Genomic DNA, 24,956 nt, shown 5'->3' with positions numbered 1-24,956 from the left:
ATTCCCACCCAGATCAGGAATCCCACAAGGATCAGGACTCCCTTCTGGATCAGGAATTCCATCTGGATCAGGAATCCTGTGTCCTGTGGTTAACATCTGGTAATATTCCCCCAAATCCCATCTGCACACGGTCGCTTTTTGGGGCTTTCCAAGTTACCACAACTCCAAAGAAAATTACAATTCTAATTCCTACACTGATCATCTTCCTGTTATTCACTAATTTAAGATTCTACTTGATACGGAAAACAATTAACACTAATTTTTTGGGTTCGTTTTTTTTCTATTCTTCAACTGACATTTCTGGGTTTGCCCCACTGACTTCGTTAGGGCTGTTATTTATCTGAAATGGCTTCCAAAATAAATGCCATTGGTAAATTAATTCTGTAATCCTCCTTCCATCACTGCATGCAAATCTGTATACACAGCATTTGCTCATCTACTTTTTTCTATTAATTCTAACATTTTAAATCACTTTCCATTCTCTGGCATTTTCTTATGCTCTTCTAGAAAATAATAGTAGCTCAGTCACTTTCAGAAAATGAATTTATATTTCCATTTTATGAAGGGTACTGTGCTGTTTTTTGCTTTTAAAATATTTCCTTTATTCCAAAGCACAGGACTGAAGGTACTTCAATATCACATCTGTCTCAGAAATCCCTAAGTGGAAGGTGGCATTGCAGAAAAGAGGAATATTCTTCACAGCAGAATGAAATACATTAATGTTCCAAACCTGCAGGGGCAGGACTTGGAATAAACTGTTGAAGCATATCAAAAAAACACACTGCAATTTCTTTGAGAGGATCTCAGAATATGTGGTTTATCACTCTGTTTTAATGCATTTAGCTGATTTACCCTTTATTTATTATTCCAATATGCCTTTTGCCATCCTCATGGGAAACAGTGCAGTGGTGCCAAACTCTAAAAATCCCAGGATGGGTGAGATTTCCACTTTAACCATTCCCACCCCTCTAAATCCTCTGTGTTGGATGCTTGATCTGCCCAAAACCAACTCTTCCTCCTCCTGCTGCTGTTAAACTGGGCTCAGAGGGGCTGACCTGGGCCTGAGCAAGGATCAGACACCAGGACAGCAAGAAAAGGCACATAAAAGAACATATCCCCACACCTGCAGTGCCCTTATAATAAAAATAATAACAAAGCTGCCTGCATATTGTGGCTTGGGTGAGTAATGCAGAAATGTGCACCTTCAGATCTTCCAATCCAACTAATGAAGACTAATTAAGCAATAAGAAATCGTTCATATAAATCCTAATGAGCTTTTCTAACCTCTCAGTAGTTGAATTAACCATGATTAATTAAAAAAAAAAAGATTAAAAAGATGGTCACTTACAAAAGAACCTTTTACTTTTGGTGATAAGATCCTTTCTTCCTACCTTGCCTGCAAAAAGGGATTGTAAAGAGTAACATTAGTCCATTATCTACCTGGAAAAGAACTGCAAAGCACAAAAGGCTGGCATTTTCTACATCTTTTTTAACCTCTTTCTCCACAAAAATATGTTCTACAGTGACCAGATCCTCAAGAGAATTAATTTTAACTTGGAGCTTGGACCACAGTCTGAGCAGAGCTGAGAACTGCATGGGTAAAACACAGGTGGTTAAGTCATTCAGGATTAAATTCCTTTTATTTTGAAATCCTTCTGAGTCTGCTGAAGTTTTCTTTAAACTACCAGGAATTAGTTTTCAGCATTCTCTGGGAATGACTGGGGACAAGAGATGGTCAAACAGAGCAGCTCTTTTTACAAATGGGAAAAAGGAAGTCTCCATAAACCTAAATTCAGATAACTGGAAGATCCAGGAATAAACAATTAAATTATAAGTGCCTCCAGGAATACAGAGTGAGAAGAAACTGCCAAGATGTGAAGTTCTAATCGTGTCAACCCAACCTTTCCTTTTTTTTAAATCAGGATAATTACCCTATCACAGGAGGGAATTAGATTCTGAATACATTTTGAATAGACAAACAGAAGATGTTTGTCACAGCAAGGTCCAGTCAACAACTTGTGAGTTTACACTGACAATAAACACACTCAAAGATTATTTTTTGTCTGTCCACTTCCAGACTGAGGGCCCTCACCAGCACACCTGCACAGTTTTTTGACTTGGCCCCATATTTTCATTAGTCATACACAGTGTGAGGGATTCACCGGGACCCTACAGGACAACACTTATGGTGAAAAACAACCTGAAATGATGAAGATAATTTAATAAAAATATTTTTAAATTATAATAAAAATAATAATTTCATATATGTATAATTTTATTAATATATATTTCATAAAATATTCCCTATTTATTTTGGGAATAATCAAGGGCAAACTTTAAATATTGTTTTTTTCAGACAGGCAGTGGGAACAAAGTTGGAAAGGATAAACCCAAGCGTGAGTCAGGAAGGAGAGGCTGCTGCCAGACACAAGTGGTGTTTGGGGGAATATGACCAGATGTTAACCACAGGACACAGGAGGTATTTATCCAAGTGAGATTCAGAAAATGTGACCTGGAAAGGAGAAGCTTTGCTCACTCCATGAAGAGAAGTCTGGAAAAGGGACGTGGCAGCAATATTCCAACACATGGCAAGCTTTAATTAGGAAGGCTCCAATCAGCTGTGCTTTGGGAGCACCACCAGTGGCTGCCTTAATCCACTGAGAGGGAAATTGAGGGTGGATAGTATGGAAAGCTATCTAAGCTTTACAATTGATCATTTTCATACATTATCTCCAAGAAAGCTGCTGTGACCCATTGCTGGGAGCTTTTACATTGACCTTGGCAGGACCACCTCTGCTGGAGGCAGGGGGTGCACTGGGCTCCAGAGGGCTCAGCTGGTTGACCCCTTCAAATTTCTGTCAGATTTGCATTCTACCCCTTACTCTTTAGTGTCAAAACCCAATAAATAATGTTTTATAGAAATGTCATTATCTCCTCTGGAAGAAAACCATTTAATTTGGCACAACAAACTGCTGCAGCACCAGCCTTGTAATATTTTCCTTTTCAAATTCATATTGGACACCTTCAAGACAGAGCAACTATGGACAAGAGGTTGTCCATACATGAGAGTTCCCAAAGCATCTCTCCCTAAAGGCAGCTTTTTATCCCAGTGCTCCCAGTTTTATCTTTTCCAAACAAACACGGTGACATAAAACCAAAATAGGAAAAGCTCCCCTGTTACGCTTCTGACCCTCCTTTGTACATTGGATTTTTGACATGATCTTCTCCAGATTATCCTCAGGGAAAAGCCTTCAGGAGGAAAAGGGTGGCATGCAATAAACTCCCTTCACTGTTATGTTTGTATTACATATTCTTACTAATTTTTTCCTTAATTTTCCATACATTTGGTGGTCCCATGTAGTATCTTGCAGTAAAACAAAACTTCAGCATCAAAGCAGAATTTTATACTTCAATTTACTGAAGTAACAGATGAGCTTTGCTGATGCTGAACCTAACTTTGTATTTTTATGTGATTTTATTAACTCGTTTATATAAAACTGGATTACACTCTATTACCAATCTATTTTCTCTGTGTCTACAAGTAGCTGGTAATACAGCAGATAAATCTGAAATAATAGGAATAACAAAAGTACTATTGTGCACAATTATAGCTTGTAACACCCAAAATCAGACATCATTAGTAACAAATGACGATATTATATAAAAGAAATACCATCTGAAAACTGATTTTACACGGCATATTAAAGACTTGATGGCTCAGGAGATGGGTAATAGAATAAAAAGCCTTTTATCTCAAGGTCATCAATTCAAATCCAAGTCAGACTGATAGCGACTGAAAGCCATTTGATGAGAGTGCTAATGAGCCCAGCCTCCTTACTGGGAATTTAAGAACACCTCAGCATTTGCTGAACACCACCCTAGGTCAGGGTGGCTCCGTGTGGTGGAAAAGTCTCTCCTCCAAGAGAGGAGAGAAAGGCTCAGCAGTCTCTGTTGTTGGTCTCAAGGCAGTTTATTGCAAGTTATCTCAAAGATTTCCTCCTTGGGCTGCTGTGGTTTGCTCACAGCTCAGGCAGAGGCACACACACACCCTGACATCCTCTCTGACCCCGACTGCTTCTTCTCTCCCACCCAGGGCTGCTGCTGTCTTTTATATGGTACATTACGTGTTACATGTTCACAGTTTTCCCCAATGCCTATTACCTATATTAAATGGTGATTTTTCTATCTTCTATATGGTACATTACGTGTTACATGGTTACAGTTTTTCCCCAATGCCTATTACCTATATTAAATGGTGATTTTCTACTCTAAACCAATATGGGAGTGCCAACATCACCAAGAACATGGAGGTGAGGAAGGAGAAAGAGGGAGGACAGGGCAGGCCCAAATCCCAAATCCATCTTAAACCCTCTGACCCCCATGTACAAAACCAAAACCCCCTGTACAGCACTCAGAAATTCTTCCCTCTACTTTGTGACTACTTCTACTCTAATATCTAAACTTTTGTGACTTCTTGTTTTTCCTTCAAGGTTGGTAAATCGTTCCATGGTTCAAACCCAAAATCACAGCTGTGTCCAGCTGCCTGCCAGGGTCTCAAATGCTTCTGACCTGGGCCCGGAACCTCCAAAAATGTCTGAGGGACATTTTGAGTTCCAACCAGCATTCAGCTCCCTGTGCTCCCCGAGAGCAGCAGTGGAGGCTGGAGGAGCAGATCCAGCCCAGCAGGCAGAGCTGTGCTTCTCTCCTTCTCCACCGCCAGCCCTGGGCTGCCCCTGCTCCAAAATTCACAATTCACTGCTCAGTGACCACTTCAAATGTGCAGAGGCAGCACAGCTCTGAGCTGTAACAGTTCCAGGTATTAATGCATCACTTTTTATTTGATATCTCACTATTTTTCCTGGCGTGGATCAAATGATGTGCCAAAGCAAACCAGTGCAGGGAGAGAAAAGAATCCCTGTGCAAACTCCAGCAACTGCTCAGCTGCTCTGACACCAGCCAGCAAACAAAGAAGAGGACATATTGCATGGCTTGACAAGCAAACTCAAAGTATTCTCAGATAAAATCCCTGGAATAATTTCCTTTGTTCTGGTATAATACCTGCACTACTCATTGCTGGCTCTGGTATTAACATGATGCAAAGCACTGATAAGAGCCCCATTGATGTTGTCCTTTTTATGCTGAATGAGATTTTTATTAAAAATACCCTTCCAATAAAAGCAACAAAGCACTAGAGATGCATCTTCAATTATTTTCAAATTAAAAAAAAAAAAAAAAAGAAAAGGAAAAGCATCCCAGAAGGAATTTGCTTTCATATCTTTCATAGGCAAAGCTCAGTGTTAAATCAACACCTACAAATACCTGTGTGCAGGTGTAACTAAGGAGGACACATAAAAGCACCAGTGTGGCATAATCATTATAAATTGAGAAATCTGGGCTGGTGAAAAATATCAATCAGATGATCTTTGAGGTCTTTCAAACCCAAACCACTCCATGATTCTGCAGGAACAGGGCAAGTGTTCCCCATGATCTCTGGAACCCACAGATTCCTTTTTGAACCTCCCCAGTCCCTTCCGGCCTCAATTATTTCAAGATTCTAAAATTTAGCCAACTCATGGCTCGCTCACATGAACTCCATCTTCAACAGTGCCTGGGTTTAGAGGAACAGGTTTGGGTTTCAGGAGTGAATAATGGATTAATTTTAAAGGTACCCAGCTGCCTAAAGATGCATTTTACAACCAGCTTTGGCTTACCATGTCTGGATAATTAATTCCCTTAATTCAATTTTTCCCCAGTGTAATAACCATGAGAAACTCAGCCCTTACCCAGGGGAGACAGCAGAAATCCCCAAACTCACTTCTCTGCTGCCTAGAGATGCCTCAGCACCTACAATTCCTCAACTCAACCCCTATGGATGCCTCTTATTTCAGTGCTGAATTTGGTGACTAATTCCTAAATCCTCAAGATCCCACATTTATAACAGTGGGAACAAAACCTTCAGATTTATGGAATTCCCCCCAGATGGAATCTCAGGCTGGTTTGGACTGGAAGAACTTCAAAGCCCAACTCATTCCACCCCTGCCATGGCAGGGACACCTTCCACTGTCCCAGGCTGCTCCAAGCCCAATGTCCAACCTTGGGCACTGCCAGGGATCCAGGGCTGCCCTGGGTACCCTGTGCCAAGGCCTGCCCACCCTCACAGGGAGGAATTTCTTCCTCATATTTGATCTAAACCTACTCTCTGTCAGTTCCATATAAATTCTGTATCCCACATCAGCCCAAGGTGTTCACCTCTGGTGCAGCTGTGCAGCCTCCAGCACTGGATTGACAATTTTTATCCCTTCCAAGAGCTCAGGGTTTCTGATGACCTGAGGTTAAAACCAAAGCTTCCTCCCCAACTGGCAGAACAAGAGGATACAGTCTCAAGCTACATCAGGGAAGGTTTAGGTTGGATATTAGGAAAAAAAAACATTCACTGAAAGAATAATAAAATACTGGAATTGTCTTCCTAGGGAGGTGGTGGAATCACCATCTCTGGATAAGTTTAAAAAAAGACTGGACATGGCATTGGTGCTATAGTCTAGTTGTGGTGTTAGGGCATAGGTTGGTTGATGATTTTAGAGGTCTCTTCCAACCTCATTATTCTGTGATTTTGTGATTCTGTGAACTTGCAGCACCACATGGCCCATCTTACTACACGTCTATCCAGCAAACTAACTGTCAAAAATTCAGAAATATGGGTTTGAGTGGATTTTGGAGTGTGGAAAAAACCCAAATCCATCAGTTAAGGTCATTAGCTCATGTGACACACCTCGCTAAAGTCAATTTTCAAGGATAAGCCTGTGACAAGCTGACTGGAGGAATTTTCCTTTAATGCATTATTAATTCATTTATTATTACAGTTATTATAATCTTTATGCAGGGCACTGAAGTTTAATTTGTTCTCTATGAGCTAATCTTTTTAATGAGCCCTTTCTTCTCCTCAGGATGGGAGCTTCCTCAACCACTTATGGAGCTTTTAAGCAAGTAGAAAATGACAGGACCGTGTACCCTCCTCATAAACACAGCTTCACATATCATGCCCTGAATTTTAAATGAAAAGTAACGATTACCAACTTCCCCACTGCCAAATATCTTTTAAAAGGTTTCAGATTCAGATTTTAAAAGGTTTCAGAAAGGAAAAGATTCACCAGTAATGCTCTAAATAGAGGGAGTTAATCACACAATCAAATCTTAATTGCAATTCCTCTCTCTGACAAAGAGGGGGAATGTATTTAAATAAAAAGCCCCTGTGTGAGTAAATGCAGTTATTTGTGGGGCAGCACAGATGAATCCCCTCTGAATGGCCCTGGGTTCATCCTCTGGTCATGCAGGGCCAGGGGGTCACGGGGCTGATCCCTGCCCTGAGCAACGGGCTCAGTCAGAGAGGAAACGGCACAAAAACACAGGAGTGGGTGCTTTGAGCTGGGCAGAAACACCCCAATTCCAAACATCCCCACTGCAGGCACAGCTCTAAAGGCTGCAGCACTTTAGGACTTCCTTGAAACTCAAAAACCCTGTGGATGTGGCACTTGGGGACACGGGGACATGGCTGAGTGGTGGCCTCAGCGGTGCTGCAGCAGTCACTTGCATTTGATGGCCCTAAAGGTCTTTTCCAACCTTAATTGTTTTGTGATTCCATGCAGGAAGCTGCTCAAGGTTCACTTGGAATGCTGGAGCTGCATTTCCAGTGTTCCTCCCTGGAAATGGAACAGCTCAGCCCATGGGACACCCCCCAGAGAAAAGGCTTGGGGGATAAAAGGTAGGAGAAGGTTCTGGAGGAGTGCAAGGAGAACCAACACAGATTAGCCCTTAAGAAAGCAGAATAAATACTTCAGGGGAATATTTGGGGGATGAAAGGTAGGAGAAGAAGAAACAAAGACAGTCCCCCAAGAAAAATGGAGTAAATATTTCTTCTTTTTGATTCATACCCCAAAACCTGCCAGCTTTCCATGGTGACCTTTCCCACTGGATGGGCTTGAAAGAGGGAAGGTTTGTCAGCTAACTCACAAACACACAAGGAAGTCAGCTTTTCAGGTCAGAGCTGCTCCCACACTGAGATAAATGGAAATATAACCAGATTTTATGGAGTTCTGGACTTACACAGCAGCTGGATCCCAATGCCTGCCTGATTAGCTGGGGTTAATCAGAAATTATTAAATTATTTTCTACTTGGAACAATTGCTGGCTGTAATGGAAATAAAGCCATTTATCAGTGGGTATAGGAAAAGAATTTTTGAAAAAAATCCTAAAATATGTTATTCAAACAAACTACATTTTGTCAATAACTTTATCATTCTGATTTTTACAGACCACCAAATTTCACAAAATTAAATTCAGCAGCAGATACGTAAGAAACCTGCTCTCTACAGTAGTCAAGGCCAGCAAGCAAAACACAAAATGCTAAAAAATGTCAGCTTAAAAGGAAGTTATGGTGTAAATAATTCCCATTATAGACAAAGCTGTTAGTAAAAGTCCATGGGAAATGCACATACTGGTAGCCAAGACACCCTTTTCAGCAGCCACACACAAACAGAAAGAAAACAGAATTACAGGAGGGTTGGAGGTTTTTTCTGTTTTTTTTTTTTTTTGGTGAGTCTTTTGTGGTTTTTTTGTGTTTTTTTCTTTTTTTTTCTTTTTTTTTTTTTTTTTCTGAATAGGATTTAAAAATAGTTAAAATAAATAGTCAGAACCCCCTTGCCAGTGTGATTATTTCCTCCAGGCACATCTCCCTACAGGAAGGGTCCATGGGCACTGAAATCCCTTGGAAACAAACTGTCCTGGAGAAGTGCAAGCCATAAATAACTCCAGGGCTCCAAAGCCTTTTTTCCCTGCTGAACGGCTGCTGGCAGCCCCAGCTCTTCCACTATTTCTCTTCTACTTTTAGGAATCCAAGGAAATCCATCCAGCCCCTCCCTGCCCTGATGGCCACCAGAAGCTGCTGGAGAGAAGAATGGGACACTGACCTTGAAATAATCAGGGTAGAATGATCACAGCACCTTTTTCTGCAGAACTGAGGGGATTTTTTAAAATGTAAAATCACGATTTCCTCACCAATTAGTTGCTACAACAGGATAAAGCCTGGCTTAGGGCTCAGCTCCACACACAATAACAAATGAATGTTTGCTTGAGCTGCAAAAAGAGAAGACAAACAAGCTCCATCTGACCTCAGAGCTGTCAGGCTCTGAAAGCATGTCCACACCCTCCAGGGAATTAAAATCACAGGGAAGCATTCCAGAACCTGCCTACCTGCACCAACACATACACACACACCTTTGTGCTTTTATAGAGAGATTTTTTCAGACAGAAATGGTATCAAACGGGTCCAAAATGGTTACAGTGAATTTAACTGTGATGATTCGGATAGAGAGGGAAATCAAATCGACATCCAAACCAGAAATATTTAATTGAAAAGAAAAATATGCATTTCTAACCAGTACATGGGCTGTTTCCTCATCAGTGCATGGTCAGGCTGTAGTTTTACATCTGAATCCTTCTCCCAACTTTACTGCATCTAGAAAGAAAAACAGAATTGTGAATTGTGTAATGGCATGTTATATGTTGAATTTATCTAAAACCAGCACCTTTATCAGTACAATTCCTTTGCTTTATTTTTTTTTCCCTGTATGCTGAGTTTCTGTCTGATCTCATTCTCCTTGCCCTTCATTTACCTGGAAAAGGAAAGGTTTTTCCATATTTGAATAACAGAAGCAACACCCCATGGAATAGAGGGAAAAATGGGCTGAAGTGAGAAGATCTGATTTTTATTCTAAACCTGGTTTGTGGCCCTGGAAAGAGGCACTTTTCTGTGCATTTCCCCTCTCTTCCTTTGCCTTTCTTGTCTGCTTACATTACAAGCTCTCTGAAGTCTCTTAGGTGTTTATACAGCACCAAACAGATAAGATTCAGCTTTCCTCAGAATCACAAGATAACACAAACCCAGAAACAATAAATCTTATCAATCACCACCTACATTATTGCTCTCCTAACATGAGACACGTTTCAAAGTGATTTTCAATAGTTACTTTTCTTTAAAGGAAAAGAAACAGAAAAAGGCTCGTGGAAGAAAAGCACATCCAAGAGGAAACAGATCCCTTAAGTGGTTTTTTTTTTTTTTTTGTTTTTTTTTTTGTTTTTTTCCAAAACATTCTACCTGTTTTAAACACATTGACCAAAAGCTGCATTTCTGTATCTTTACTGCAAGGACAGGACACACCTCTGCCACTGACCTTGGTATTCCCACCTAGAGCTGGGTCACAGGATGCTCCACAGTGTGCTGGGAGCAGCAAAAGCCTGGAAAAGACTTGGGAGCTCTAATCCCACTTTTCCTGCTCTCCCAAATGTTACAACCCACACAGTGCAAGCACCAGACCAATTCCTGTGTCACCCATGAGCAAAAGAAGCATACAGGCACCATTCTGGTCTGGTTTTACCTCTGTGGGTCACCTTTAAAAATTATTTTCTTACCAGCTTCTCCATGTGAATGACAAGGTATTCAGAGATGTCTTGAGGGAGGAGTAGTGATAAAGAGGAATTCAGCTAACCTATTTTCTTTCTTGTCACTACTTGATAATCTCTTTATCTGCTCTCATCTCACCAGGTGCAGACAGAGTTATTTCCCCATGGACAGGGCCAATCCCCCTCCCAAAGTGCCCACGTGCACCTGGACTTCCTTTCCCAGAGCGTTTCAAATTTATATTGCAAAGTGTCCCTGATCTTTTGGGGTAAGCAGAGCCAACTTCAGATGTAAACATATAAAATGTCAGTGCTTCTTGCCACACACATCTTTAGCCTTTCAGGGAGTTTCTGTGGCCATGGGCACACAGAGAACATTTATAAGAATCTCCCCATCAATAGAAGTTTGCAGTTTCACTGAAACACAACTCACTAGCACATATATATATTTAGAGTTTGACCCCTCTGTGGATAAATTATGGTTTTGCTGTGAACAGAAGACATTTTCTAAAACTCTGTGGTGATTTAGGAACCCCAGTTCTACTTTCAGCTGCACCTTAATCCTTCTTGACTTCTATTGAGGCTTTGGCTGAGCAATATTTGCTCTCCTGCTGGCACTGCGGTGCCTTTCAGAGAGCCTCCACCTCCCCAGAGCAATGTGACTGCAATTTGTAATGCCAAATGCAAATCTCCTCAGCCACAGCCCGTGCCAGCTGGGCACAGCCCAGCCAAGCTGTGCCAGCCTGGTCCAAGCTCTGCAAGACATGCCTGGGCTGGAAAAGAGAGCAAACCCCAGGCCAGCCTCACACAGATTCACCAGGGCCGCAAAGCAGAGTGGAAAAATCCTTCTGCCACAAACCAGGGCAGAACAGGCGATTTCCAGGATTTCAGTTTAGCACAGGGCTGGGTTCAGGGAGTTCAAGACAAGATGCTGTTATTACCTCAGGTCCAGACTTCTGCCATTACACTGCCCCCACTTAGCTCTGTGTTAAGCCAATTCTCCTGCAATTGAGTCAAAGCTCTCCTCCAAATAAAAAAAAATCACCTGTTTATTTAGAGACAAGGGAGGAAAAAGAAGAAATCCAACACTATTTCAGCCCGAGATTCTAAGGGAGGAGGGAATGATGATTTACGTCTCTCCCCCCTCCTATTTTTTAATCTCTCTCAGAAATCACAGCAGAGAACAGTAACTCAAATGCTTTATAGCTGAATTCATTTTTATCAGCTGTCTCCTCTCTTTACCAGCTGTTTGTCTGCTTCTCCCATTTATGCTGTGCATCTTGGACTTATCGATCTTGTAAGCTTTAAATTACAGCTATCCACGGGAAAAAAAAAAAAAAAAAAAAAGGCAAGAGGCAAACCACAACAGGAAAAACCAGGCCTGATAAAGGATTTCTGAAGGTCTGGTCACTTTTGCTAAAAGAAAATCTTAATGGCATTTCCTGGAGAGAAGGTCTGTGGGGCTGAAGTTATTAGTGGAGAGAACACAGGCAAAAAAAAAAAAAAAATGTTTTCAGATTGAAGGGTTTATATCAAAAATACTTCCAGTGAAAAGTGTAGGAAAACTTGGGGGATAAAAACCCAAGATTTATACAAGTATCAATCAGCTGATTTATAGCACTGGGTTTATTAGAGCCAGCCAATTTATAGCAGTTCTTGTGGTTTCAGGATGAGTTTAAGAAAGAAGAACTCACTGCTCCCCAAAACCACTGGAAATATTTCCCATGACAAAGGCAGAGCAGGGGCAGAGCTGATTTCTGAGCTCAGTGCACTCGCTGCAGCCTCAGCTCACAGCCTGCTCAGGGGCTCCCTGCAGGCTTCTGGGCCTGCCAGAGAATCGTGGAGGCACAGAATGCTTGAATCAGACCTTAAAATCATTTAATTCCAACCCTCCTTCCATGGGCAGGGACAGCTTCCACTGCCTTCCTTAAAGAGATCCATGAATCCAATACTGCTGCAGTGAGGCTGCAATTCCCCAGGATAGTTTATCCAGTGTTTTGTCCAAGACTCTTCTATAACATGAAGGAAAAATTAAGATTCAGAAGCCTCTGCTCCAGGTGTTCCCACCTGGGGTGATGCTGTAAGGAAGGGAAAAGGGAAGGGGAAAGGGAAAAGTGAAAAAAAAGGGAAAAGGGGGAAAAAATGGGAAAAAAGGGGAAAAAGGGAAAAAAGGAGGAAAAGAGGGGAAAAGGGGGGGAAAGGGGGGAAAAGGGAGGAAAAAGGGAAAAAATGGGGATAAAAGAGGAAAAAAGGGGGGAAAAAGGGGAAAAAGGGGGAGAAGGGGGAATAGAGAGGAAAAGGGGGGGAAAGGGGGGAAAAGGGGGAAAAAAAGAGGAAAAAAGAGGGAAAAGGGGAAAAAAGAAGAAAAAAGGGAAAAAAGGGGGGAAAGGGGAAAAAAGGGGGAAAAAGGGAAAAAAGGGGGGAAAAAGGGGGGAAACGAGGAAAAAGGGGGAAAAAGGCAAAAAAGGGGGAAAAAGGGGAGAAAGGGGGGAAAAAGGTGGAAAACGGGGGGAAAAGGGGGAAAAGGAGGAAAAAGGGGGAAAAAGGAGGAAAAAGGGGGAAAAAGAGAAGGACCATCACTCCTCCTGTGGAACAACAAGGCACAGCCAGCTCTGGCTGGGCTCTCTGGCAGCAGCAAGTTCCTTAAGTTTAAAAATCAACCATGGGGTTTATTTCACTGAGGAATAAGAGAAATCAGGTCTGTCTTAATGAGAAACCTGTCTCCAGTCTGCAGTGAAAACGTAGCCTGTCGGATTTTCATGCCTTGGGTACAAGGGAAAAATCCCTTCCTGATTGGGATTTCTGACTGTCCTGGAAACCTTGTGGCCTGAATCAAAGTGAGGTTCCCAGGTATGGTAAATCTGCTGGGATTTTTAAAGCCAAGAAATGAAAATAGAATCTTTCCCTCGGTGGGTATGGGCAAAGTGTCTGCATGTCTGGGTTCCTGCAGAAGCATTTTATTGTTCTGATGTCCCACAAGGACTCCTGCCTGGCAGTGAGCTCTGCGTGGCACAGCAAGGGGAGAGGCAGCAGGGCACAGAGGTGCCCTGGGGACACCCCTGATCCCCGTGTCCTGCTGGGGCTGCTCGGTGTCTGAGCAGAAGCAGGAGCAGGGCTGGCATCACCCACTGCCTCTGGCCATGCCACAGATGGCACCAGCAGCTTCCCAGGCTCCTGCACCTCCGGCTGGCACAGGAGGAGCAAACAAAGAGGGATGAGCAGCCCCTGCTGCAATGTGACCTTCACATTCCATCCGTGCATTGCTCCTCAACACAGACACAAATGACAAAGTCAAAACCTGCCACTCAGGCTCAGATAATGTTCTGGAAATGACAAATAAATATTTAAATGTTACTTGTGCTGTGCCTGCTGCAGATCCCTGAAGAACAGAGGAAGGTAATCCACAGATTTGTCCTGGAGGACTTGAGAAAGAAGAATGGCATCAAAGGAGAGGAATTCTGGCCAGGATGGAGCTTTGGCACTGCTCTGGCTGCTCCTGAAGCCAACCTGCTCCCCCAGCACTGCTCTGTACATCCAACCTGCCTTGACTGCTCTCAGGGCACACACCAAGGCTGATCCTATTTCAGGGAGGTGTGGGTGGCAAAGGGATGAAAGGACCTGTGACATTCCCATTCTCTGGACAGAGAGACATAATTCTGTCTCTCAGGAGAAGCACAGACAGAAAGAAGAAGAAGAAACAATCTTTATCTCTGCTCCTTTGTTCTCCCCATATGGAATGTGGTGTGGGGATTGTTCACCTGCAGTGATGCTGGGCTGGATTCTGGTGAAGTTGTTTGGGGTCAGTGACCAATGGACCCAGCTCTGTTGGGCTCTCAGCAGAGTCATGAGTTTAAGTTAGGTAAGTAAGAAGTGAGTATGGAGAATAGGATAGTATCTATTTAAATAGTATATTAATGTGATATAGTTTTAATAAAGCTATCCTTCAGCCTCCTGATCTGGAGCCAGATATCATAATTTCTTCCCTGAGCTGGGGTTTGCCTCATTTTACTAAGAGGACCTAAATCCCAGCACCCAGGGCTGGGCACTGTCCCCATCAGCTCCACCAGGGAGGCACGAGCTGCCCTTGTGCCTGTTAACAGCTGAAGGGTTTGCAAGGAGGAGGTTCTGACAAGCAATAAAAAGATGCCTTAACCAGCTTGGAAAATAGCATGGGGTGAAGTGGATAAACTTTCCCAGCAAAAGGTCAAGGTCCTTACAGCTTATGGATCCCAGAGCAATGCAAATGTGCTAAGGGGAGTATTTACAGTGATGTCTTCTGACTAACACCAAGTACATAAAATTAATATGGGTTGAGAAAAAGAAAAGCAACAGAGAAAAGAAACTCTTTAATAAAGAAACAAACATCCCCGATGTAATTTTACCCATGTGCATTTTGAACACAACCCAGCAAAGAGGCAATGTGCTGAGAAGAGTCAGCACAAGCATTTTTATGTTCCTTAAATAATATGATTATTTTCTTTTTAGCAACAGTAGTAAATATTAATTTTACAGGAATAAAATTAAGAAGTCTAGTTTAGTCGACATGCTTTGCCCATATTTCAACTTTTCCCACCAGGAAAAAGAAAGTAATAAAAATATGTTTCTACTCTGTGGGACATATAAAATAAGGTAGCTCATAATTACTCCGAGCACAGTGCTACAAGTTGCTCAAATAACTGTTTATTTATTACTGGAATATGAAGAATATGAGGAGAGCCTTGCAATACTAATCACAGCTGTCTGGGCCCACCACATGATGTTGGCTGACAATTCCTGTGATTTACTGCACCAGTAAAAGAAGGCAGCCGTGAACACATTTTTGTAAATCAAGTCTATTGGGCCAGATTTGGGCCCTCAATTGCTCAGGCATAAGAAATGTTATAACTCTTTGCCAGTACATAATTCAGGTGTTGAACTTAATCATATGGATGTCGGGCTTTAAAAGCTGTTAGAATAGTTACCAGGAGAAAATCACCTTGGCTCCAGCGCCCATGCAAAGGCTCATTGCTGCACAGTCTCTCTCTGAGCCTTGTCATTTCCCAGCGACAGCAGAACCATTTTTCCCCTAAAGAAATGTCAAGGTCTGTGCAGAATCACCCAGGTTTCATGTTCACACCGTCAGCGAGCGCTCAGCAGTTAAATGCCCTGCCACGACACACACGAGTTGAGTTTAAATTTACAGAGCACACCGGGTGCTCTTATTGCCCCTTCAGGGAACCTGGGAGTGGGGCAGAATCACCTCTGTCAGCGTTCCCCTGCTGGGTCAATAAATTCTGATAGTCCATAAAAGTCAGCGAGCAAAACCGACAGCACGCGGCAGCCTGCCGGCTCTTTGGGGTAAAATTTGGTGCACTTAGCACCTATCAGTCAGAATGATTCTGCACTTCATGTCCCCGAGGTACAGGAAGCACTGGCACTGGTTTTTAACAACCTCCTAATGCTCAGAGCTGTGTTACAGCCCTGCTCTGAGCTCCTCACCACGGAGGATGTGCAAACCCAACAGCACGTGGGCTGAAAAAAGGATTTCCCCAAGTGGGGAAGGCAGCATCCCAAGTGTTTGCACAGCAGCTGAGAAATAGCCACCGTTTTCCAGGAGACCCATGGAATCTTAACATTATATTGGGGTTTCAGGAATGAAAGCCGACAGAAAACTTTGTTCTGTGTTTTGGAAGGTATAAAATCTTAAAAAACCCATTTTTTCAGCTATTGACACCAAAGTCATGGTCATCCTCAGGCACTCTGGAACAACTCTCAGCATAGAGAAACAGAATCCCCAAAAGATTTGTTTTGGAAGAGACCTTAAATCCCATCCAGTCCCACCCTGCCATCCAGGGTCACCTCCCACTGTCCCAGGTGCTCCAAGCCCCATCCAGCCTGGCCTTGGGCATTGCCAGGGATCCAGGGGCAGCCCCAGCTGCTCTGGGCACCTGTGCCAGGGCCTCACCACCCTCACAAGGAAGGATTTATTCCCAATATCCCATCTAAACCTTCTCTCAATTTGAAGGCAAATAGTATTCAACTCAAATAAATCAGCGTAGGCTTTTGAAATTATATTTTATTTACCCCATTACAAACCATTTCCTTATATTTCCTGGTTAAAAATTGCATGCAAATTGAACTGAGGATGTTTTTTTCTCCAACTCTACAACCCAAAAGTCAATCCCATGCAAGCTGTCATGAGCATGAACTCTGAAATATCACAAGGACCTAACCCATGGCACTGAGTGAAAATAACAGGCAAGGAAGTTTAAAAGCATTTTTTAAATTATCAGTTTTCTGCTGCCCTTTTCATAAGAGATTTAGAGCATAGTTTTAATGAAGGATGATTTTTTTTTCCTGTTATAAAGATAGTTCACTGTTAAGCTATAATTTTCACTGTTTTTTTTCCCCAGGAAATGCCCTTTAAATGCACTTGACAATTGTCAAGTATTGAAATTGGAAACTGAACCTTATAATATGTGATTCTATGCTGAGATTGCTAATGATCACACAAACTAATAAGTAACTTATTTGCCATCTAAAATGATAAGCAAATGATGAAAGAAGTGAATTAAGATTTCTATACCAACTGGAAAATTATTTACAGGCTAAAAAATCCTCTACAGACAGACATAAAAAAGTGAATGACTTTCAAGCAGAAGGAAAAAATGAAGCCTATAGTCTGAAGTTGCTCATTATCCCTCATTTGTTCAATTCTTATCTTGATTTGGTCATCAACTCTCTGCTTGCTTGTTAAGATGGTCAAGCCATGCAAACAAAGTGATATTTGTTCCCATAACAACATTGAACCCTTATATAGCATTTTTCATCATCAAATCTCCAAGCCTTCTGCGAAGAAGGAGAGCTTTGTTATTTATCCCCAATCCAGATAAGGAAATTACAGCAGTGGGATAATTGCAGAGCCAGAAATAAAACTTCCGAGTCCCAGCTAATGGCCTAAGTAGCAGCACAGGGCATTTGATTAACACAGGAGACAGCTGAGGTCAAGATGGGCAATTTGGGCATCCCAACTTCTGAACTGCTGGAAGCACAAGGAGGAAAGTGCAGCTGGAAAAATCATCAATTCAATGTGCTTTACACTGGCACTCGAGGCTTGAAGTGTGCTGTTAACTCCTTGTGCCCACAGACAGGCACCAAGACTCCACACCAACAATCCCTCAGCAAGAAAGGTCATTAAGAAGATGCTTAATTTATTATGGTACTCCAAGTACTTGGTGTCCAATAGGATTTTTTTTCCCATCAGAAAAAAATACATATTTCTGCTGGAAAAGGAATTCTATAGGAGTAAAAGGAGCCAAGACAACAGGGTTTTCCTCAGAAGAGATTACTGAGTCCGAATTATTTCTCAGGAATGTTATGCTGTGAAACAGGGCTGTTGGGAGTTAATTCTTGGGGGCCAGAGTGAGAGGCCAGCAAGGAGGATACTGCTGGGGGCTTTGCTGCCCATTAACCAGTTAAGAACTGGAAGTGGATAAAGCTGGAGCCAGCCTTCACAAAATATGGTGATGCACCAGCAGCTGAAATCTCCTGAAAACACTGAAATTCAGGGAGAAATTTGCCTTGCCCTGGGAGGTGGGAGCTGTAAGGCCATGGCTGACTGCCCAGGGGGCTAAAGGGCACAAATTATAAAATGGTTTTGTGTTTATTTTATAAGTTTGGTTTTTTAAAAAATTAATTAAGGAATTATATTTAAATGATTTTTTATTTTTAATTTAATAATTAATTACTTGTGGTTCATAAAGTGGACTTTTTTGTCTAATTATAAAATATTGTTCAAATTTATGAAGAAGGTGAAGAAGAAGGATTAGTTAGTGTTTTAAAACTTTTATTTTAATTTTATAGATATTATTATATTTTAAAACGTTAAGTTTTTTATGATGTGATATTATATACTTTTGTTTAAATTATACTCTTATAATTTTAGTTTTATTATTTAATTTTGGAAGGGTTTTTTTATGGTTTTAGGTTAAATGTAGCTTTTTTTGAGGGTCTGTTTTTTTATAACACAGAAAGTTTAAAATTCTTAGCATCTAGGCTTTTAATAATGCAGCATGTAACCTGGGAGGAAAACTGGGAGAACTGGGTTTGTCCAGCATGGAGAGAGAAGCCTAATTCCTGTTTTCAACCCAACAAGGCCCAGAGCATCCAGATTTGAGTTCAAAGTCATCCCAACATTCAACAGGAGGACCTCCAAAGGTCCCTTCCTACTTCCATCCCTCCACAGTGTTAAAGGTTTCCCCTTCACTTGTGCCCATCAGAGTGCAAAGGATCGTGTTAAAGAATTATTCTGACTTTGTGTGACGCTTTCAGACGCAATAAAAAATTCCATACATATTTGAGAAGCATCCAACTGCAGGTGAGGAGCAGCATGGCCTAGAAGCAGTCAGCTGGAGCCAATTAAAGGCTGATCAACCTCCCCTGGCACCAGAAGGCCTAATTGAACTTCTCCCCTCGGTGCAAGATGAAGATTTTTGCCTTCTCCACAGCAGCCCAGAATGAGGGGTTTGCTGCTTGGAGCCTCTGCAAAGCAGGATCATTACCACAACATAACCATCAAAACAGGAGATGTCTGCACTGATTAAAATAACGCTATTCAACCCTCTCAGAAAAGGAAAAAGAAACCCAAACACTTCCCCTGCGAAGAGCCCACCTCAGATGTTTAGTCCCAGACACCCATTTTTACCCTCCTGGCAAACAGAAAATGTGAGCAGGAGCAAGTGACACACAGAGAGATTTAGAATTATACTTCAAAAGCAAGTGGTTCATTAAGGAAACCAAGGCATGTTTGAATGATTGTTAGCTACAGTCTTATAAAACCTGAGTCTGGTTTTAAAGAGGAGGAAAAAATAAGGCTAAAAATGCACGTCGACTGAAATATATAAACTTACAGTGGAAATCAATTGGTATTTATAGCTGCTGAATAATGCACTCATTACTATTCATTCTCATTACTGTGCATTTTGCAACTGTCACAAAAAATACAGTGACTGACTGACAGCTTTTAAAATATTTTTATGCCTCAAGAACCAAAATAGCTGAAAGAGAGCTGGAATTTCAAATTCAGAAAGACTGGACAAACTGCCAGTAGTGCAGCAATCTAACCATCTCTTAATTCCTGGTTTTCAGTTCAAAACTCCCCAATATTCTATGTTAATTAGAATAATCATTTTGTTTTTCTTCTTTTTTTGGGGGGGTGGAAGCACATTTCATTTCTTTGTGGCTTTGTTGCATGAAAAATCTCTGTATATCAGGAAGACTACAAGCAACATTTTCCCCTAATTAGTCCATAAAAATGCTAATTTCTCTAATGAATCAGATTGAAATATCACAGGAGTAGGTAATAGCACAAATACAGAGTTTGCTTATGGGGTAGGCTTTTGCTAATCACTACCACAGCATTGGGCAGCTCACAAAGCCAACACACTAATGAGGTTAGAGAGGCAAAACATGCTCATCTGAATTTTTTTTTGGTATAAAAGAGAGACAGTTACTTGCCTGTGCAGTCACAGCACCTTTGAATTTGTGTCTGTATGTGAAGAAAACCAGATCCCCAGGATTTACATCCCAGCTTTTCCATCCCCACACACTCAGGTCCTCTGCCTGTTTACTCAAGCTGAGGATGGGGCCATAAATCTTTATCCTGCCCAATTTCATTGTTAACATAATCCATTTCTGAGACAGATAAAATAATACTGCCCTCTTTTTTCATGGACCAGTAGCTAATAATGTCACCAGTTTGAATGATACAAGACTGAGATCATTGTCTGTCTGCCCCACAGCATCTTTCTCTCTCATTTTTTTCCTGCCCTTACACTTTGGCTCCTGCCTTCTGTGCTGGCACATACTGAGGCACTTGTATGCAAGCTGCAGATTTAGGAAGGAGTGGTCTCTCTCCAAGTCAAAAATCTAAGAGAATCAATGAGCTCTTAGAGGAAATCTCCTAGGGTTTGACCTTCAGGGTGGCCTTTTACTCTTTAAACCTCATGTAAAACAGCGATTCTGCCAGTCAATCCTTAGTAAAAGATTTAAAGAAAGGGACTGTTGCCTATTGGTGACACCAGAAATCTAAGCAGGAATTAAGCAGCTTGAAAAAGCCTTTAAATTCAACTCACCATTCTCCCCGAGCTCTCCATATATTCTTTATGGCCCTGTGTTCCCCCAGCCCTTTGATCATTTTATATTGAAGTAGTCTCTTGTTTAATACGCAGCTAAGATGACTGCAGGATAACATCAAAACAGGGGGGAACAGAAAGAACATGAAAGAATATGAAGTCAATGGCTTTGCCAATCACAATCCACAAACAGGGCTGGTTAAAAGGCTCGGCATTACAGAGCTGCCTTTATGCTCTCACAAAGCTTCACGCAGCGTTAAGACCAACGACAAACTGAGACTAATGATTAAAACTACACTGGGCTGCCTTTCTTCTGCTTTAATTGTTGCTTGCTTTGCTCAGAGGTAACAGATCTGCAAACCCAGCACCTGTCTTTGTCCCACAGGTTCGCTGCACCAGCTGGTCTCACCATCTTTCTGTCGGGAATCAGAGTTTCCAAGCCAGGGTTTCCAATAAAACATGGTCCATCATCCTTGTGCCATCACAGACTGGTTTTGTTTGGAAAGGGCATAAAATTCATCTCATTCCAAGCCCCTGCCATGGCCAAGGACACCTTCCACTAGACAAGGTTGCTCCAATTCTCATCCAAGCTGGTCTTGAACACCTCACAAAGGAGCTCCTCTAACAAGTTCCCAAGGTATTTTTGACAAGAAGCAAAAAGAGAGAAGAGTGTTCATTGAAATCTCCCTCATGCTCCTCTAAGAACATCAACCCACTTCCACAAACAAAAAAAAAAAAAAAAAAAAAGAAGAAGAAACAAATCCCAGTTACACAAGACTTTGACTTCTTGATCCACAAAAACTTCCTGGTGAAGTATTTACACAAAAACCCACAGCATGTTTTGGACGCCAGACAGACGGAAAAGTTGATGTCTTCTGTCTAGAACTCCTCTCACACTTTCATGCCATATTTCTTGGCTGCCTACACTCATGTTAATCTGCTAAAATCACTTTACCCACTTGGAAGGCAACGTTTCGCTTGTACTCAGTTCTATTATTCATCAGACAACCAGCTCCGTGACTGACTGCTAATTATCCTTCCCTGCACCGCACCGACAGCCGCGGTCGCGCAGCAATTTATTCCTCCTCCCTCGGAGCCACGAGGTGGGAGCTGAGGCCCACTGAACTTGGTGACAAAGGCCCCAAAGGTTCCAATTGTGTTGGGAATTTCTCTTTTAATAGGAAGAGACCTGTCTTAAGTGTTATTTAGTGTATGATGTCATCACCAGCCCGAAATAACAACTGACAGGAGGGGAACGTGCGCGCTGCCAGCGGGGCCAGGATGGGACGCAGCTCTTGGGGGCTCTGCTCGCTGTCACATCCCTGTCACAGGGCCAGGCAGGATTGTCCCACATCCCCTCCTAACAGGGAACAGCCTCAGGTCTGCTCAAGCCCAGTGTGAAGTTCCTGGGAACTTTGGGGGTGATGGAGAAATCCCATTTATTTATTTCATTTTTCAGATCCAGCGTGTAGCAGCGAGATACAATCCCTGCTGCAAAGGGAGTTTGGAACAGCTGTGGCAATGTAAATTCCCAGTGTAAATTCCCACTGCTCCTGAATTTCTTTAATAGAAGCAAGAGCTAAAAGGACAATAAATGAGATGGCAAAGCAAACTTTCCCTGACTTCTTTTCTATTCACCATCCTAGACGTGCTGGCAAAGGAAGGAACACAGAGAACATGAACATTGTCCAAAATGCACACTTGTTACACAAGAAAATGTTTTGTGTATGTAAATGAGAAACGGAAGATGAAATCCTGGTGTTGATTAACACATTTTCTGAATCACAACAGGCTTTGAGGATAATTTTGCTGCTTTGTGTGGGTTTTTTTCCCTTCCAAATAAGCCTGACTTGTCCTTTCTCTCACCTTGTTCTACTGCCTTAACCTTAATTTTTAGCATAAGGAAAAATGTTTGTGCTGGCGGAAGGGAAGGGAAGGGAAGGGAAGGGAAGGGAAGGGAAGGGAAGGGAAGGGAAGGGAAGGGAAGGGAAGGGAAGGGAAGGGAAGGGAAGGGAAGGGAAGGGAAGGGAAGGGAAGGGAAGGGAAGGGAAGGGAAGGGAAGGGAAGGGAAGGGAAGGGAAGGGAAGGGGTCTCCTGAGGGCAGCAGAATGAGGAGCCAAGCTGGGAGCAGTTTGGAGCAGGTGCTTGGGGGCAGCAGGTTTTTAGCAGCTGCCCTGCCCAAAGCAAGCTGAGGGATATTGTGAGAAAATCCATCTTTCTCATGTGGTTAGAAAACCACAGGCATTAAGTTCAACTTGATGATCTTAAAGGCCTTTGTGAACCTGAATAATCCTCTGGTTCTAATGCAAAAATCCACTGTGTGCAAGTTACATTTCAATAACTTTACCTTAAAACAGATCCTCCAGATATATTAAAAAACCCGTTCAAGCCAAATTCGCAGCCCAGTCCATGAGATTTCATTCAAATGTATTTTTCTTTTCTTCTGTATCAACTTGCTGGTCCTTTGTTCTGTGCAAGGCTCATTTTCCCTGTGCTATTCCAGTGCCACCAAAGCAGCCAGGTGACCTCTGAGGACAAGGAAAATCCAAGCTCCTCACTCAGGATCTGTCTCTGGAGCATCTAAACCACTGAAGCCTTAAACAATCTGAATTTGCTTTCCTGAAACCTCCTTATACTTGGGGTTTTTTTATGCAGGAAATTATTGCTTAAATGACCAGCAATCCTTATATGTTTGAAGGACAAAAAGAAGAATGATAAAAATAAATAATGATTCCTATGTGATATAGGCTATGACAAACTGGTGTAAGTAGAGATGTGTTGTAAAGACTACCTTGAAATACAAAGCAGAATCCACAAGAGTAACACACCAGATTAAAAACAGACAGGGAAATAAATAAATAAATAAATAAAAATCAATGTGCACTGTACTGGTTGTTTGCGAAATTAGACAATTAATTCTGTGTAAACTAACCTATCAGGAAGGCACACTGTGGGGATTCAGAGAGCTGATATTGCAGTACACTGGATTAGGAAAGAATGCTTTAATGAGATCCCTGGAGAGTCTCCATGGACTTGGACCATCCTCTCCAAAAGATCATTTTTACCCCATTTAACTGCCAGTCTGTTGTGTCTCTGATACACACATGAACAAAAAGAAAGAAAGAAAGAAAAAAAAAAACCTGAAGAAAACCTCCAAATAAAGAGCACTATTAACACAATGACCAGGACCAATGAGAATGGTGCTTTTTCAGGCTCAAAAAAGACATTATGTCATTTTCAACACACAGGAGCCATCAGAAAGAACATCTGTATATTAAAACACACTGCACTTAAAGCCATTTACAGCCAGAGTAGCAGCAGCATAAAGAAAGCTTTTACACACAGGAGGGTGTAAAAAAAACTATAATAACAATAATAAAAAAATAAAATCACATTGTGCTCGCCAGAACAATCTGCAACCTGGCTTTTATTAAAATTTGATTTTTCTTTAAGTAAAGACCTAGTGTAGAGCTTGCCAAGTGCAATAAATGCCCCAGTTTAATGTGTGATTTTTCAAATAAACTGGAGAAAAACCACCTTGAGCTCCAAACCCAAAATGGTTGTATTTCAAAATGATCACTTGCTGTAAAATAACAGCTGGAAAACAGCAAGGCAGAATGTTTTGGTGAGAGGCTGAGTAGGAGGGTTAGAAGCTGTTCTTCTATTTGCAGATTCTCTGTAAAGACATGTATAACCACGTTTATGTCTTCAGTCTCAACAATCAATACTCTCAGCTTTCAGAAAGCTTTTTCAGGGAAGCCTGTGGATTTTCCTTACTGTTTTTTGTTTTACAGAGGTGTTTCTGCCACTGAGGGGGAAAAACCCTGAAAAACTGAAATGAAATGCAAATAAATAAACCAATAGAGAAACCCTTGGAAACATTTAAGGCAGCCTGTACATTAAGATTAATTATTTTCTCTCCAACTCTACTATTAGACTTGATACAAGGACCAAGTCTCTGCCTCAGCAGCAGAAGGTGCTGGACAGCTCTAACTGTGAGATGTTTATTTCCAAATAGTGTCGTGTTTTGGAAAGTCAGCAGGTTTGGGAGTTAATGGGTTAAGGAGTTGATAGGAACACCCAGGACTGAAGCATTGGGCAGTTAATTAATGCAATCACATCAGAAAATCCTGAATTTTCATTATGCTGCTGCCATTTTACCTGGCCAGCTGATGTGACACCCCCACCTGGACCATGGGACACCCCAAAATCCAAGCTGGGAGAAGCCAACAGGAGACTGCCCATGGACAGCCACCATCAGAGCCTGCTCTCCACAGGGAAGTGCACTCCAGCGTGCTTTAATCACCCCTAATTGATTTTACACCACCAGGAAACTGAGAAAGAGTTCAAATACAGTCTTTGAGTCCTAATATTTACATGGGCAAACATTTG

The 24,956-nt window shown here is 41.9% G+C and overlaps 1 protein-coding gene across 5 annotated transcripts in view; it reads right to left on the bottom strand.

Annotated features, from left to right (window-relative positions):
* Nucleotides 1–24,956, bottom strand: part of CHL1 (cell adhesion molecule L1 like) — a 140,044-nt gene that overhangs the window by 96,225 nt on the left and 18,863 nt on the right. For 4 of the 5 annotated variants that reach the window (XM_077786188.1, XM_031505903.2, XM_077786194.1 and 1 more), the window contains exon 2: nucleotides 9,432–9,511. The exons of the other annotated variant lie outside the window; for it this stretch is intronic. The gene's annotated coding sequence lies outside the window, so the exon portion shown is untranslated. The remainder of the gene's footprint in view (nucleotides 1–9,431; nucleotides 9,512–24,956) is intronic. 5 annotated transcript variants of the gene reach the window in all.

The sequence above is a fragment of the Lonchura striata genome, chromosome 12 (assembly GCF_046129695.1).
Source record: "Lonchura striata isolate bLonStr1 chromosome 12, bLonStr1.mat, whole genome shotgun sequence".
Classification (NCBI taxonomy): Eukaryota; Metazoa; Chordata; class Aves; order Passeriformes; family Estrildidae; genus Lonchura; species Lonchura striata.
The sequence above is the reverse complement of the archived record's forward strand: the minus strand, read 5'-3'. Positions and strand labels throughout refer to the sequence as shown.